This window comes from Heterodontus francisci, unplaced genomic scaffold (assembly GCF_036365525.1).
Source record: "Heterodontus francisci isolate sHetFra1 unplaced genomic scaffold, sHetFra1.hap1 HAP1_SCAFFOLD_61, whole genome shotgun sequence".
Classification (NCBI taxonomy): domain Eukaryota; kingdom Metazoa; phylum Chordata; class Chondrichthyes; order Heterodontiformes; family Heterodontidae; genus Heterodontus; species Heterodontus francisci.
In genome coordinates, this window is record NW_027141441.1 from 323246 (window position 1) to 328993 (window position 5748).

The window sequence follows — 5748 nt, forward strand, 5'->3', positions numbered from 1 at the left end:
ATGTGCCAGTTTGCAACACTCGGTGGTGGACAACTCTTTGCGCTGGAAGACCAGCAAGTTTCGTACAGACCAAAGAGCGTCTTTCACCAAATTGATAGTCCTCCAGCAGCAGTTGATGTTTACCTCAGTGTGTGTCCCTGGGATCAGCCCACAGAGCACAGACTCCTGTGTTGCAGAGCTGCTTGGGATGAACCTCGACAAATGCTTTTCCACACATGCTTTGCAAAGACACATTCTAGAAGGAGTCTCTTCACCACTGCAGCCACCTCAAGGGCAGCGTGTGGAGGGGGATAGACTCCGGGTGTGCAAGAGGGATCTGACGGGGAGGGCCCTTCTCACCAGCAGCCAAGCTACATCCTGGTGCTTGTTTGATAGTTCTGGTGATGAGGCATTCCGCCAAATGACTTTGACGGTCTGCTTGGGGAACCATCCTACCGGATCCACCATCTCCTTTTCCCATAGGGCCTTGAGGACATTCTGTGAAGACCACTGCCTGATGGATGGGTGGTCAAAGGTGTTTTCCCGCAGAAACATTCCCACATAGGATAGTTGGTGCGACACGGTCCAACTGGATGGAGCGTTCCGCGGCAATGTGACCAGGCCCATCCTTCACAACAACAGGGACAGATAGAACCTCAGCACATAGTGACACTTGGAGTTTGCGTACTGGGGGTCTACACACAGCTTGATGCAGCCGCACAAGAAGGTGGTCATCAGGATGAGGGCGATGTTGGGTACATTCTTCCCGCCCTTATCCAGAGGTTAGAACATCGTGTCCCTCCGGACCTGGTCCATTTTAGACCTCCAGATAAAGTGGAAAATGGCTCGGGTGACCACCACAGCGCAGGAGTGGAGAATGGGCGACTTGCGCCACGTACAGCAACAACGTGAGCACCTCGCACCTGATGACCAGGTTCTTACCCACAATGGAGAGATTGTTGCTCCCACATGCTCAGTTTATGGTGGACCCTGGCTTCCCTGAACTTTTTTTTAATTTCCAAAATATACTTTATTCATAAAAATCTGCAAAAAATTACATGACAAAACAGTTCTAAACAGCACCAAGTCAAAAATTACAAATAATGCAAAGGAGGTCAGTTTCCTTCAATACAGGAGTGAGTTGCCTCACAACCCTTCCATTTCATTTTTCATGCCATGTACATTTTACAGCAAACGGAAATTTCCCAAAACAGTTCGAGGGGTTTTCCATGGAGCCAGCCCCTCAGTTCAGCTTGGTGGGGGGACCTTACACTGTGGTCTTTCCCCATTCAGCCTTTGCTGCAGCTGCCCCAAGCTTTAATGCGTCCCTCAGCACATAGTGCTGGACCTTGGAATGTACCAGTCTGCAACATTCGGTCGTGGACAACTCTTTGCGCTGCAAGACCAGCAGGTTTCGGGCAGACCAAAGGGCGTCTTTCACCGAATTGATAGTCCTCCAGCAGCAGTTGATGTTTGTCTCGGTGTGCGTCCCTGGGAACAGCCCGCAGAGCACAGACTCCTGTGTTACGGAGCTGCTAGGGATGAACCTCAACAAAAACCACTTCATCTCTTCCACACCTGCTTTGCAAAGACACATTCCAGGAGGAGGTGGGCAATCATCTCTTCCCCACCACAGCCACCGCGGGGGGGAATTGCGCCGAGGGTACGAGACTTCGGGCATGCAGGGAGGATCTGACGTGGAGGGCCCTTCTCACCACCAGCCAAGCTACATCTTGGTGCTTGCTTGAAAGTTCTGGTGATGAGGCATTCCACCAAATGACTTTGGCGGTCTGCTCAGGGAACCATCCGAGAGGATCCCCCGTCTCCTTTTCCCATAGGGCCTTGGGGACATTCCGTGCAGACCACTGCCTGATGGATCGGCGGTCAAAGGTGTTTTCCCGCAGAAACTGCTCCACGAAGGATAGGCAGTACGGCACGGTCCAACTGCATGGAGCGTTCCGCGGCAATGTGACCAGGCCCATCCTTTGCAAAACCGGGGACAGATAGAACCTCAGCACGGAGTGACACTTGGAGTTTGCGTACTGGAGATGTACACACAGCTTGATGCAGCCGCACACGAAGGTGGTCATCAGGATGAGGGCCACGTTGGGTACATTTTTCCCACCGTTGTCCAGAGATTTGAACATCATGTCCCTCCGGATCCGGTCCATTTTAGATCTCCAGATGAAGCGGAAAATGGCTCGGGTGACCGCCACAGCGCAGGAGTGGGGTATGGGCCAGACCTGCACCACATACAGCAACAAAGTGAGCACCTCGCACCTGATGACCAGGTTCTTACCCACAATGGAGAGAGATCGATGCCCCTCCCTTCCGAATCATATCCCCAGCACCTTCAGGTAGTCTGACCTGACGATGAAGGGGACAAAGGATCGGTCAGCCCAGTTCCCAAAGAACATGGCCTTGCTCTTGCCATGGTTAACTTTGGCTCCCGAGGCCAGTTCGAACTGGTCGCAGATGCTCATAAGTTTGCGCACGGACAGCGGATCCGAGCAGAAGACGGCGACGTCATCCATGTACAGGGAGGTTTTCACCTGAGTGCCTCCACTGCCTGGGATTGTCACCCCTCTTACGCTTGCATCCTTCCTAATCGACTCAGCAAAGGGTTCAATCCAGCAAACAAACAAGACCGGGGAGAGAGGACAGCCCTGTCTGACTCCAGATTTGATCGGGAAACTTTCCGATTCCCACCCGTTGATTGAGACTGCGCTACTGATGTTTGTGTAGAGCAGTTGGATCCAATTGCAGATTCCCTCCCCAAACCCCATTTTGGAAAGCACGTCCATCATGTCGGTGTGCGATATCCTGTCAAAAGCCTTCTCCTGGTCCAGGCTGATGAGGCAGGTGTCCACCGTCCTGTCCATACATAGGCGATCGTATCCCTGGGTAGTGCGAGACTATCAGAGATCTTCCTGTCGGGTACAGTACAGGTCTGATCAGGGTGAATCACCAACTCCAGAGCAGACTTGACTCGACTAGTGATGACTTTGGACAGAATCTTGTAATCAACATTAAGCAGTGAGATGGGCCGCCAATTTCTGATTTTTGCCCTCTCCCCCTTCCGCTTGTAAATGAGGGTGATGATGCCTTTCCTCATGGATTCTGACATGCTGCCGGCCAGGAGCATACTCTCGTATACTTCCAGCAGGTCCGGGCCGACCCAGTCCCACAGGGCCGAGTACAACTCAACCGGTAAGCCGTCGCTCCCGGGAGTTTTACTCGTCTCGAAGGACTCAACGGCTTGTGTCAGCTCGTCCAGAGTTAGCGGCTTGTCCAGTCTCTCCCTCCTGCTGTTATCTAAGACCTCTGTGATAGATGACAGGAAGGACTGGGAGGCTCTGCTGTCTGTGGGCTTCGCGTCATACAGCCCAGCATTAAAGTATTTGCTAATCCTTAGTATGTCGGACTGTGAAGACGTGACTGAGCCATCCTCTTCCTTCAGGCTGCTGATAACAGAGCTCTCTGTGTGTACCTTTTGGAAGAAGTAATGCGAGCACATCTCATCCTGCTCAATGGAGCGAAATCTGGACCGGAAGATGATCTTGGAGGCCTCCGTGGCAAAGAACGAGGCCTGCTGGCTCTTCACCTCTTGGAGGTCCTCCTTGACCTCGACCCCCATTGATTGCAGCCTGAGCAGATTTTGCATACTTTTCTGGAGTCGGGACATTTCCCTCTGTCTCTCTCTCGCCCTCTGAACACCTTTGTGGATGAAGAACCTCTTGATGTTCTCCTTGATCGCTTCCCACCACTGAACTGGAGACTCAAAGAGAGGTTTCACGGTCCTCCAACCTTTGTAATCCCTTTTGAGTTCCTCAACGTTCTCTGGGGTCAGCAGTGTAGCATTGAGCTTCTACCTCCCTCTGCCAACCCGCTGGACGTCCTGTAAGTGACAGTGGTCGGAGAAGAACACCGGCTTGACATCGGTGGATCTGACCGTGACAGCACGGGACACAAACAGGAAGTCAATCCTGGAACGGGCAGACCCGTTCGATCTTGACCATGTGTATCTGCGCTGCGCTCCGTCTGCAGGTTTGCTGAAGACGTCGTGCAGTTTGGCATCTTTAACTGTTTCTATTAGGAATCTGGACGTAGTGTCCAGTTTGCTGTCGTCACTGCCGGATCGTCCAGCCGCATTGATGATGCAGTTGAAGTCACCGCCTAGGATGACTGGCCTGGACGTCGCCAGCAGCAGTGGGAGCTGCTGGAAGACGGTCAGCCGCTCGCTGCGTTGTACCGGGGCGTACACGTTGATCAACCGGAGCGGAGCGTTGTTGTCCCTTACGTCTGCTACGAGGAGGCGACCGCCCACCACCTCCTTAACTTCGGAGATGGCGAAGTTACCTCCCCGCAGCAGAATACCCAGGCCGGAGGAACGGCAGTCATTACCCCCCGACCAGATCGATGGCCCATGGGACCACCATCGTGACCACTGCCTGTAGGTGCTGAGATGTGGTATTCCACACTCCTGCAGAAACAGGAGGTCGGCTTTGACCTTGGCAAGGTAATCCAAGGTTGAAACATATCGCGTAGTGGATTTAATGCTACTCACATTTATGGATGCAATCCTTATACCCATTTTTAAAAAGTTGGTTGTTGCTTCCCATACCATTTGTCCTTGCTAGTCCCAGTCCTTCGGGATGTTCCTGCATACCCATAGTGTCCGCAAGCTGTTTCACATTCGTTGGGCTCAGAAACCCCTCCTGGTTTTTCATGCAGGGTTTGTTCCGCTGGGTTGACATCGGGGGGGGGGGGGGTGGGTCTTGTAGGCAGTAAGGATAGGGTTGCCCACTGCTGTTCCCCTCTGTTCCTCCTCGAAAACATCACTGCTCCCTGCTTCCCGGAGCTGAGGTGCGCCAGACATGTCTTTGCTCTTCGTGTCCCGGAGCTGGGATGCGCTGGCCATGTTGTTAGGTGTGGCGCTTTGGGGTTGGGGCTCGCCAGGCCCATCACATCTTCCTGTGTCCGGGGGCTGGGGGGCGTTATCTTCCAGCTCCTTGGAGTTCTGCCGCTTCTTTTGAAGGGGCCGTCGTTCCAGCACTTCCTCATCCAGTGAAGAGGAGCTGTTGTAGTCTGTCTCAGAAGTTAGTCTCCTCTTGCCACTGGTTTGGGTGGTGACCTGTTCTTCTTTTGGAGGTCTTTTCTTTGTGGTTTTCCTTTGTACCACTTTCCACTGACCGGTTTGTCCACCTGCTGCCTCCTCGTCCATTGATTCTGTCTGTGGAGGAGGGGTTTCCGGATGCAGGGGAGGTGCTGGGTCGCTGGTTTCAGCTGCCTCCCCTTTGTTCTCCTTCTCAGGGAGAAGTTCCTCACTGCGGAGAAGGTTGCTTGTCTTCTTTCCAGCACCGGACGCCTTCGTCGAACCTTCTCCCGGCCTTTCCTTGGACCTTGCCGCCTGAGCATAAGTGAGGCAGCGTTTGGGGCAGGTTTTGTAGAGATGGCCTGCCGCACCGCACAAGTTGCAACACTTAGTCTGCTTACAGTCCTTGGTCTGATGGCCTTCCTGCTTGCAGTTCTTGCAAACAACCGTGCTGCAGTTAGCTGCCGCGTGACCAGATTTGCCACAGGTGCAGCAAAATCTGGGCTGCCCAGCGTAGACCAAGAAGCCTCGACTTCCCCCGATAGCGAAGCTGGAGGGAGGGTGGATCATGGTTCCACTGGCATCGACCTTCAAGGTCACCTTGACCTGCCGCTTGCTGGTCCAAATCTCAAAGGGGTTCTTGACATCAGTGCTGCTGCCGGCCACCTCGACGT